At 50.7% G+C, this 12107-nt stretch overlaps 1 long non-coding RNA gene across 1 annotated transcript in view; it reads right to left on the bottom strand.

Moving 5' to 3' along the window:
* LOC142769008 (uncharacterized) overlaps window positions 1–12107 on the bottom strand; it is a 346562-nt gene that overhangs the window by 218845 nt on the left and 115610 nt on the right. The gene's annotated exons all lie outside the window — the stretch shown is intronic.

Genomic DNA, 12107 nt, shown 5'->3' with positions numbered 1-12107 from the left:
TATTCAACAAACCCTGCCTTTCGTTGCGCGAGCACAGTGCCAAGTCCAACACCGCTGGCATCAGTATGAACCTCCGTGGGAGCGGCAGGATCGTAGTGGCGAAGGATGGGTGGTGAAGTTAGCAAGCGGCGTAATTTGGTGAACGCATCGTCGCATGCTGGTGACCAGGTGGAAAGGTCCTTGTCGCCGCTAAGAAGGTTCGTAAGCGGCGCACATACGGAAGCCAAATTTCTAATAAAGCGTCGGAAGTATGACGACAAGCTGACAAAACTTCTAAATTCCTTCAAGTTCTTGGGCGTCGGAAATTCGGTGACTGCTTGAAGCTTAGCGGGGTCGGGAAGTATGCCGTCCCGCGATACGACGTGGCCAAGAATGGTGAGCTGCCGGGCACCAAAACGACACGTCTTGAGGTTGAGTTGAAGGCCGGCGTCAGTGAGGCGTGTGAGAACGTTCTCGAGACAATATAAATGGGTGTCGAAATCGGTGAAAAAGACAACTACGTCATCGAGGTAGCACAAACTTGTGTTCCACTTGAGGCCTCGTAAAGTAGTGTCCATCATTCTTTCAAAAGTGGCTGGAGCATTACAAAGGCCGAAAGGCATAACGGTAAATTCGTATAATCCATCAAGAGTGACAAATGCTGTTTTCGATCGGTCAGATGCTTCCATAGGAACTTGCCAGTATCCAGACCGTAAATCCAGCGAAGAGAAGTATTTTGCTTCCTGCAAACAGTCAAGGGCGTCGTCTATTCGCAGTAACGGGTAAACGTCCTTATGGGTGATCTTGTTTAAACTTCGATAGTCCACACAGAACCGAATGGAGCCGTCCTTTTTCTTAACAAGAACGCCCGGTGATGCCCAGGGACTGCTAGAAGGCTGTAAAATACCCTGCTTGAGCATGTAAGCAACCTAGTCGTCAATCACATGGCGTTCCGATGATGAGACTCGGTAGGGACGCTGCCGTAGAGGCGTATGGCTTCCCGTGTCAATCTTGTGAGATATGTTCAATGTGCGACTGAGGCCAGAAGTGTGGCTGTCAAAAGAAGTACGAAACTTTTGCAACAGGTTGACCAACTGGCTTCGTTCTGAAGAAGACGTTGCGACATGGATGGAGCGGTGGAAAGAGTCAAGGAGTGACTGGTCAATAACAAAGTCATAAATGAGTGCGCTGAGGTCCGTGGAAGGTAAACTAGACGGATCGTCAAAAATGTGATGGGCGTGAATCGGATGCACGTGACCGAGACATTCACCATGGAATAAAGGTAAAGGCCCTTCTAGCGCAATGTACACGAGCGTCTTCGTGACGCCACTGTGCAGAGAAAGGAGAGAAACGGGCAGTGGAGAACATTTGCGATGAATTACAGAGCAGAGGGCGTATATAGAACATCACCGTCGGAAATAGCGTCACACGACACAGTCACTAGCAGAGAAGAGCGCGGTGGTATGGTGGTGTTGTTGGAAACACAGTTTATAATACGGGGGGAGGCTTCGACAGCGTCAACGTCAGGAAGTGCAGATAGCTCAAGTTCAGCGTGACAGCAGTCAATGACTGCATTATTATTCGCAAGGAAGTCCCAGCCGAGTATCATGTCTTGGGAACACAAGGGAAGCACTGCGAATTCGATGATATACACAATCCCTTCGATGACGACTCGTGTGGTACAGGCTGCGAGAGGTGTTACACTTTGTGCGTTGGCCGTTCTAAAAGAGAGGCTAGATAATGGCGTCAGAACTTTGCGGAGTTTGTGGCACAGGTTGATGAAAAGGACGGATAGAGCGGCTGCGGTGTCGACAAGCGCCATGAAGACGATACCATCGACTGACACTTCAATGACGTTAGCTGGACAGGGGCGAGGACTTGTGCATGGTGAATGGGACGCAGTTCGTGCCTTGGGAACTGAGGCCGTTAGTTTTTCTGGTCGGTGGGTCCGGAACGGCGACGCATAGGGGAATGCGAACGTCGTCGTGAAGATGGGGAGCGGCGGGTGGGGCCGAGTGGATGATCAGAAGGAAAGGAAGAGGAAGGAGGGCTTGAATGCGTAGAAGAAAACTGAGGGCCGAAGAGGGCATTCGTCGAATGTTCTTAGCAGCCTGGCGACGACGACAATAACGTGCCACGCGGCCAACACAGCCACAAGCAAAACATATCAGACGCTTGTCGTAGGTCCGCCATTGGTCGGAGTAGACTCCGACTTCCAGCTGGGGGGCAGAAAACTGCGGCCGAGGTGGTATTGGCATAGGCGGCGGTGTTATGCCTGCGAGTCCACAACGAACGTCCATGCCTCTGAAAAAGGCAATCTGTGTCAAGGCCAGCACGCGAGCCCGCCTGACGCGAACAACTCAACGGCGTCATCACGCGGCGGTGCCTATCTGTTGCGCACGCACAGCGAGCCCGTTGAAAAAACCGGCGCCTTCCTGTCTGGCGAGTCTGACGCAATGCGTGGCGACATCAATCGTCTTTGAGTGCAGCCACGTGCAGCGCAGCGGCTCCGGATTCGATGAGAATGACGCGGCCCAGCGACGACCCCATTGGAGGATTCTGACCTCACGGCCAGCGGCGCTTCTGGTTGGACATTTGGTTACAGAATCCTCCCGGTGCATATAAAAAAATGGCAGCATATCCACGAAGTGAATGATGGAGAGTGGGGCGAAGGATTCGTCCGTTCATTCGTTATTGCTTCCGTCGTCCATGCGTCCGTCAGTGTGACCGTCCATGAGTCCATCAGCCAGTCCGTGCGTGCGTCTGCTCGTGCATCCGTCCCTGCATTCGTCCATGCAGCCGCCCCTGCGTCCATTCATGTGTTCATCCATGCATCTGTCTATGAGTCCGTTCGTCCATCTACCCAACACTCCGAAGTACCACCATCTCGCATCTTTTCATCATATATTCCCCATATAGAAGCACCGCCATTCAGTGGACATTCCAAGGACTAAACGAGAGGTGGCACACGCACACTTTCTTACGGCTTGCGCTTCGGGTCTACTTCCCACCTTCAACCACCTCGACTTCATGGTATATACTAGTTCACTGTATTCATGGCACTGCGGCCGAACGCTCGCTAAACCTTTCGAAAACCAAGGAGGTTAGGCCCAGCGAGTATGACGTAGCAAACTTTTTCAGTCAGATAGTGTTCATTGTACATGCCAATGGCTGCTAATGGGAAATGAGAGGCGGAGAATTCGGCTTTTACTTTCTTGCAGCTTGCGCTTCGTATCTACTTCCCATTTTTAACCACCTCGAGTTCATTCATGGTATATACAAGTTCATTGTATTCGATTGATATGTGGGGTTTAACGTCCCAAAACTACTTTATGATTATGAGAGACATCGTAGTGGAGGGCTCCGGAAATTTAGACCACCTGGGGTTCTCTAACGTGCACCCAAATCTGAGCACACGGGCCTACAACATTTCGGCCTCCATCGGAAATGCAGCCGCCGCAGCCGGGATTCGAACCCGCGCCCTGCGGAAGTTCATTGTATTCATGGCACTGCGACTCAACGCTCGCTAAACCTTTCTAAAGCTAAGGATGTTACACCCAGCGAGTATAACGTAGCAACCCTTTCTTGTCGCCCCGCCGCGGTGGTCTGGTGGCTAAGGTACTTGGCTGCTGACCCGCAGGGCGCGGGTTCAAATCCCGGCTGCGGCGGCTGCATTTCCGATGAAGGCGGAAATGTTGTAGGCCTGTGTGCTCAAATTTGAGTGCACGTTAAAGAACCCCAGGTGGTCTAAATTTTCGGAGCCCTCCACTACGGCGTCTCTCATAATCATATAGTGGTTTCGGGACGTTAAACCCCAAATAACAATTAACCCTTTCTTGTCAGATAGTGCTCAATGTACATGCCAATGGCTGCTAATGGTGATCGCAGCCTGCGCGTTAACTAAAAGCCAAATGCTCCTGTCTCTCATTCCCCATTAGCAGCCATTCACATGTGCCTTGAGCACTATTTTTTATTGTTCAACAACGCACAGAAGAAGTCTCTCACCTGCACCAACTTGGAGGTCAAGATGTTATACTCGTTACATACTACAGGGAACGAACGGGTGCCGCTATAAGTAGCTTCGCCCCTAAGAGCCCTGCGGCGCGTCGCGAGCACTAGACCTATGTGTTAGAGAGGAGAGCTCGGCTCTTCGGGTCTCTAAGCTGTCTGCCCTAGTGCCGAATTTCTAACGCCTCTGTATATATGCTGTTCATAAACCTTGTTTAACTCACCGTCGTCTGGACCGCTCGTCTATCAGCTCTGCGCAGAAGCAGTCGCGAGTTGAGGAACCTACGCTACCAAACGGCTGGTGACCGTGTCGGTGGAGATAGGAGCAGTGGTGCCTTCGAAACCGTGTTGGTGTCGCCCTCTTTCGTAATGACTAGTTCACACTGAGACATCCGCTTTCTACAGCAACCGAAATTCCCCTGCCGCCGAAACGCAGCGTCGTTCGCACTGGACGCACCCCGCGCCGCCGAATATGCCATCTTTTACGGGGCGAACGCGGGATAAATGCGCTGTCACCCGGTTGTTGTCGCGGCTCGCAAACGCTACTACGCTATCCGGCGGTGTACACTTCGACGATTCTCGTACGCAAGAAGCAAGAGAAGACAGTACTGCTTACTTTGCTGGCAAATGGCTGTCTTGTAATGCACGAAGAGCAGAAAAACCACCAACGCCAGCGGCGTTGGTGGGTTCGTTTTGCTCTGCAAGACCGCAACAAGCTCGGTCACGCCAACAGCCAGCTCGGTCACCTCTTTCACAAAATACGAAGAGAGAGAGAGAGAGACTGACTTCATCTAAACATAGCCTGAGGAGGCTGAGAAAGGGCCATTTGACCCTTAATTCAACCTGGAGGCTCCGCCCAGGATGGCGCTGGCAGCCGAAGGCTTGTAGCGATAACCTGGGCCCCCTGGACTACCTGTAGTTGCAGCTTGTATTGATTGCTCTTGAGGGCTTCCTGCCAAGCCTCTTGGGTATTCAGTTGTGCTGCGATATGGGTAGGGCACAGCCAGAGCATGTGTTCGAAATTGCAATAGGAATGGTTTCAAAGGGAGCATGTGAGTGGTGTGTCGGGGTCGACTGTGCGTAAGGTGGATGGTGTTATGTACGTACGTGTTTGCAATCTTCTGAGAGTTAGAGCTTATGCTTTGTTAAGTTTTGGGTGCGGTGCTGGGAAGGCACGTTTTCTCCCCGGTAATGTGAAGTGATCTTGTGGTATGTGAGTGCTTTGTCCTGGCTGCAGAGATTCTCGTACCACTCACTCATCGAGGGGTCGTTGTCCGCGGCGCGGCGTGTGAGCTCACGCGCCAGGCGGTTGACCTCTTCGTTGGGATTGCAGTGTGTGAGTCCCGGTAACTGTCCCATGTGGGCTGGGAACCAGGATACGTAGATTTGGGCTTTCTCTTCCTTATAAGGGTTTCTTTGCTCTCGTACTCTCTTATTGCGTTGACGGTGAGTTTTGCAGTGCTTCTAGCTACTAGGCCAGCCGAGAACGTTCGTGCCACCGTCTTAGAATCTGTGTATATTGTGGAGTAGGCTTGGCAGCTTTGCAAGGCTAGCGCGATCGCCATTTCCTCTGCTTCGTGGACATGGCTTGTTTGGACGGTTGCAGCGTTTATGAGGTTTCCGTCTATATAAACGACCGCTATGGCAAACGACTCCCTGCCATAGTAACGGGCGGCATCTACGAATAGCGCGTGCGTGTTGTGTTTTTTTGCCTTGTTTATGAGCGCCCTCGCTCTGTCTTTCCTTCGCCCTTTGTTGAACGTAGGGTGAACGTTGCGGGGGATTGGCTCAACCCAAATGTGTTTCCTTACGTTATTACCAAGTTGTTTTTTTTCTGGTTGAAAAATTGGGCAAATGCCTGCGTCTCGTAGAATGAGATGGCCTGCCTGCGTCAACGACAGGCATGTGATCTGTGCCACTCTCTGGGCCTCAAAAATTTCTTCGGCTGTGTTGTGCAGACCAAGTTGCTCGAGTTTCTCGTTGCTTGTGCTATTGGGCAAGCCGAGTGCCGTTTTCAGTCCCTTGCGGAGCATGGAGTCGACCTTTTTGATTTCAGCCGTCGTAAGTTTCAGAAACGGGAACGCGTATGCTACGTGACCTACGAGAAAGGCGTGATACGCCTTCATGATGTTGTCTTCTAGTAGGCCTGCTCTCTTGTTGGTGATTCTAGCAATGCCTCTTGAAAAATTTTTCTTGCTTTTTTCAAGGCGCTTGAGTGCTTCTTTGTTGTGGCCCTCCTTGGCGCTTAACGTTAGCCCTAGTACTTTGACCGTATATACTTGCGGTATCGTTTGGTTGTTCTCAGTTTTGAGCACGCCTTGCTGCTCCTCTTCACCCAACTTTCGTCGAGGGTGAAAGAACGTTAGAGAAGATTTAGTGGGGGACAGTGCGAGTCCAGTTGGCTTAGGAAATTCTTCAGTTGTAGTCAGTGCTTTTTGAAGAATTCCTTCCAAGGCACCATATGAGTGGCCACATGGGACCATAGGGTAATATCATCCGCATATATGGTATGGTGCACGGATGGGATTTGAGCGAGCTTCTCCGACAACCTGTGCATCGCGACATTAAAGATCAATGGCGAGAGCACTGACCCTTGTGGGGTGCCGATATTTCCGAGTCGTTCGGGCTCGCCACATTGTTCTCCTATGCGCATGGTGGCGGTTCGTTTCGCCAGAAAGCCTTTAATGTAGTTGTAGAATTTCTTGCCTAGGTTCATGTGCGATATTTCACCCAGTATGTGTTCATTTTTTATGCTGTGAAAGGCCTTGGTGAGGTCCAGGGCTAATATGGCTTTGGGCATGTGAAGGAGGCCGTAACATATGTGTTCTCCTAATATCAACAAGGCGTCCTGTGTGGACACTGCCCGGCGGAAGCCAATAATGTTGTGTCGAAAGAGCCCATTGCTCTCAATGTGGTCCGTGATACGGTTGAGTATTGCATGCTCAGCTACTTTTCCAACGCAAGATGCGAGTGATATGAACCTTAAGTTATCGATGCTCAGCGGTTTTCCAGGTTTCGGGATGAGCGAAACGTTGGCACTACGCCATTCTTTGGGCACGGTACCCGTTTCCCATGCCTCATTTATCTTCTTAGTAATGATTACAATTGCTTTATCGTCTAGAGTCTGTAGCAGTTTCTTGTCGATTCCATCTGGCCCTGGCGCAGATCTGCCATTGAGCTGTTGTAGAGCGTACCGTATTTCAGCTTCGCTGAATAGTTCGTCTAGCTTTTCTTGCGGTCGACCTCCATATGAGGGATTTTTGTTTTCCCAGGCTACTAATTTGCTTTCCAGTGGGAGATATTTCTGGCCTAGCGTTTTGAGGAGAGCTTTGGAATCCACCACTATCCTGGGCGTGCTTGTGCACCAATCGTTCAATTTGCAGCTGGGTGCCGCCTCTGGTGGGTTTGTCGCTGTCCGCCATAAGGTGTTTGAGCAGCCCCCATTTGCTTCCCTTCCTCATTTTGCCATCTGCTTCGTCACATGTGTTGTTCCACTGCTGGGCGCAGAGTGTTTTGGCGTGAGATTCGATTTCGCGGCCAAGGTTCGCGATTTTTGTGCGCAAGTGTCTGTTGAGCTTGTTTTAACGCCACGCTTCTTTTATGTCATGCTTTTTCTGCAGCAAACTGGCCAGGTGAGAGTCCATTGCCTGGATAGATTCATCAGTCTCGACTTCTTTGGTGGCCTCAGTCACTGCCATTTTAATTCATTTAAGAGGGCTTCATATGATAGTTCTGTATTGCCCTTATGCTCTCGTATTTTGCGGAACTGGTCCCAGTCTGTGATTTTGAATTTTCTTGGCGCTTTCGCCTCGTTCTCAACGGTAATTTCCAGGATGCAGTGGTCGCTACCTAGGTCTTCGGCGAGGTTATTCCAGGTAGCTCTGACGCTCTTGGTATGGGTTAAGTCCGGCATTGTGTCCCGCTGTACCGAATTACCTCTTCCTAAAGGGAGGGCAAGGTTGTTTATCAGCTGCAGGTCCAGCGCATTCGCGCATTCTGCTAACTTGGTGCCTTTGCCTTCGCTTTTTAAGTATCCCCATTCGGTATTCCTGGCGTTAAAATCACCCACTACTATGAGCGGATTGTCACCTGCCATTTTTACCGCCGAGATAAGTAGTCTGTTGAAATCTCTTTTCTTATCTGATGGAAGACTGCAAACATTGAGCAAAAAGATGCTTCTTTTAACAGCCCTGTGTGGTAAGATTTCCACCAGGACCGTTTCCAGGCCTTTTTTGTATACGGGAGCGTCCCTTTCACTGAACATTATGTCCTTCCGGATGAAGGTAGCCCCTCCTCGCGTCTTGTTCTGCTCGCGGTGCAGGGTCGGCCTGGCTACCCTGTACCCCTGTATGCCAATGCTTTTAGCAGTTTTGCTTTCTCCCCATTCCTGTAGCAATATTATAGGCGGCTTTTTTTACAGGCTAGCAATAGTTGTGTTAGTGCTGCTTTGCGTTTCTGAAGTGAGTTACAGTTCCACTGCCAGATCTTAATCTCGTTACGGTCAGCAGGCATTTTGGCTTGGGAGCTTGTGTGCGTCGCGGCTCGTTATTTCCGCGAGATTGCGTGCTTTGACTGGTCGAACTTTAGCTCTAGAAGTTATGCTCGGCACGCGTGCCGTAACCGCTGGTTTGTCCGTGCTTAGCTTCTGAGGAGCACCTGCCACAGGTGGGTTGGCGGCCATCTTCTCCAGGCTCACGAGCCTCTGGTCAGCTTTGTCAGTGTAAGTTTTAGAGGTTTCCATAAACTTGGCAAGCGTGTTCGCCAACGTATCCATTTTGTCGTTGAGCTTAGTTGTCGCGGACTCGACATTTGTCAGTGGGGCTTCTTTTTCTATCGAGACCATCTCGATCTCCTCCGTCGTGTCGCTGTCGCTGTCGACGGCTTTGCGTTTGTGTGTGTTGTGGATCGTTTGCTGTGAGCGTGTTGTCGGTGGTGCCGGTGAGCTCGACAAATTAATTCCGTGGCAGCTCTCTATTCTAGCTATTGAGGCCCGGAGCTCTTCAAGCTCCTTCTTGAGGGCCCTGTTTTCTTGTTCAAGCGCTACAATACGAGAATCGGGAGCATGCTCTGGCTGTGCCTTACATTTGAGCTGGCTACTTGTGCTTCCTGATTCACCTGCAACCCTGCTGGCACAGGAGCCACTGTTCGGCTGCTGCTGCTGCTGCATGGCTGTTGGTCTCGCTCTCGATCGGGATCTGGAGCACTCCCGAGATGATAAGCGGTTGTCGGATCCCGACAAGGTCGAGGGGCGCCCTCCGGAACGAGAACGGCCTCTGGATCGAAAACGCCTTCTGGATCAGGAACGCCCTCTGGATCGGGATCTCCCTCTGGATTGAGAATGTTGATGGACGCTCGAGGCGTTCTCCCGTCCCAGCACCTGGTTGTGGCAGGGTTCCTTAAACGTGACAGATGTTGGTGCGTCTCGACGCTGTTGTGCTTGCCACTCTTGCTTTCTGCATCTTCTTCTCCTTCTCACTATGTATGGAATGGGGAAGCGTCTTTTGCATTCGCGATCTCCGGTGGGGTGATTTCCATCGCAAAGCTTGCATTTCGGCTCGCAGTAACGCACGCCGTCTTCTTGTAGCGTTTCTCCGCAGTTGCGACATTTCTTGCTCGTTGCGTTTGTGTGCCGGCAAACATCGGTGCGATGGCCGACTCCTCAGCACGTTCTGCAAACATTGACTAGTCGCTTGTAGAGCGAGCAGGAAACAATGGCGGTTCCGCATATCACTGTGCTCGGAACGCGCAATCCGTGAAAGAGGATTGCGACTACTTTGGTCTTTTTAATGCGTCTTGCCTCGATGGCAGTGTGATTTTGGTCGTGCACAATAAGGCGTTTGAGCGTTGCGTCGTCAAGGGAGAGGTCAACTTTCTCGATGACGCCCTTTCACGTATTATCGGGCGCGGCTACGTATGCGGCAACTTCGAACGAGCCTTGGTTTGTGTGCAGTTTCTGCACGTTCACGTATGATGTAGCATTATTTTGGTACGGCGTAGAAATAACAATGATGTTTTGCATATCGTTGGGGCAGATCGTGTCCTCCCGTGCTTGTTCGTCGGTGATCTGGGCGGCCATGATGACGGCTCTCGCCAGCAGAACGAGGTCGATTCGGGCTACGTCCAATCCTCCTCTGGGTCTTATAATTACCCTGATCTAGTCCTTGGGTAGGCGGGGTAGCCTGGAAGCGGATACCACACGGTGTAGTGCCGATTGACTTTTTTTAAAGCCCCTGGGGTGATTCGGCTGGTTTCTGTGCTCAACCGTCCCAGCGGCCAGCTCCTCGTTCGGCGGAGTCGTCTGTCTTCGGCGTCCCATGGCGGTGGCCCATCCTGGTCCGTCGAAGATCTCCGCGCTTACTTCCATTCCCTCCACGGTTATGGTGGAAGGCATTTTCAGTGTCTGGTTTTCGGCTGCGACGTATGGAGGTTGATCCAGTAGCTGCCACGTCTGGCCGAGCCCTTGGCTACGTGTAACGGCCGTACTCCTCGCCAACCCTAGGTGTGGTTAGGGTTAGCGGGGACGCTCGCCGCATCGCAACTTTAGAGTCCAAAAATATGTCTAAGAATTCACTCACCGCCAAAAATGGTGTCTCCACTGAAACCACAGAGTTTGCTTGTTCGAATAAGCACAAAGCCAAGTGATCTTGAAGCAAAGAAACGACCGAAAACATTTAGAAAAGCGGGAGCCGACGTTTTCACGTCCGCGCTCCTCGACGCCACCCACGAAATACGGAGGCGAAGTAGGCACACAGTTGGTTAAACTCCCGTTGGTTTAAACATTCAGTTACGTGCACTGCGGCATAACGAGTGAGTGGGTCTTGGCTGCCATTTTTCTAAATTCCTTGACTAGCGCTCGTATTGGTCTGCGGTGACCGATTCGGCGGCAGACGCGGCAAAAATCGGTCCGAGAGCGATCGGCGTGGAGAGGGCCCTTTCGGCGGATCTCGCCGCCACCGAACCGAATTCGGAGCACTTTCGGCGGCCGGAATGCTCTGTGTGAACGCGGCCTAACAGCGGTGAATAGGTCGGCGGCGAAAATGGCGGCTGCGAATACATAGGCAGCGTCCGGCCAAGCGCAGCATAGGCGAAAATTTTCGCCAGGCATAGGCGAAAAGGGCGGCTGCGAATACAGCAGCGTCGGGATAAGTGCAGCAAGCACGAGCTTATGCTGACGGTGATGTCCCTGAGGCGCCGAGAAATGCAGCTGTGGCCCCTCTTCTTCACCACAATAAGTCCCGCCTTGCAATGTCGCTGTCCGTGTGATTCTTTGCACATATTGCTGTGACTTATAATATTATTAAATCACAAGCTTTTGTGATTAGGCTGTTTGGTTTAATAACAGCATCGGTGTTAGCTTGTACAAATGAATACCGTTCAAGCGTCCGTGCAGTGAGTTTTTTAGTAAGCTCATTATAAGCACACAACTGGTAGTATTGCCAAAATGTGTTGATCAGCCTGGTAAAACGGTTTATTGTAAGTTCAGCGCATGGTACTCGATTAATTTTCAGCATGTAATCAATTACCGTGATGCATATAATTTACTAAGTTTATTTGTACTCATGAGCAATAGTGGGACCATACCGCGTGCCGCTGTCTGATACAGTAGCCAACAGTACATGAAAAACAATATGTAGATCTCACTTTTATGTACCCTTGCCCCACATTTGGTGACTACGTAATCCTATACAAAAGAACAATGAGCATCTTGAGAAACTTAAACAAGAATATAGAGTACTAAATATCAGTCCTTTATAAGCTTACAGTACACAACTTTTACGCAGGAAATATTATAATAAATAGTTGAATACGAGTGCTGCTTTTGGTACCTAATTTGAGCCAACCAGGGAGAAAATTTAATGAATGTAGAAACATGCTTGTTGAGAGAAATCCAAGGCCCAAAGCTGTTACAGAGAGGTCTTTGAACCAATCGATTCTGTACATTCACTTCCACATTTAAGCTGTCTTCCGCATAATTATGCACGAATGTGCGTTCGTAGAATATATATCACCTCCCCCCCCCCCCCCTCTAACGCCTTGTGCGATTCATATATATCTTGTAGGAATAGTAACAATCAAGGCTTGATGCGCGTCCCCGAAGAGGTCATAAAGAATTAGAGCTG

This window comes from Rhipicephalus microplus, chromosome 8, assembly GCF_043290135.1.
Source record: "Rhipicephalus microplus isolate Deutch F79 chromosome 8, USDA_Rmic, whole genome shotgun sequence".
In the NCBI taxonomy this organism is placed as follows: Eukaryota; Metazoa; Arthropoda; class Arachnida; order Ixodida; family Ixodidae; genus Rhipicephalus; species Rhipicephalus microplus.
This window is presented reverse-complemented; position numbering and strand designations above follow the sequence as displayed.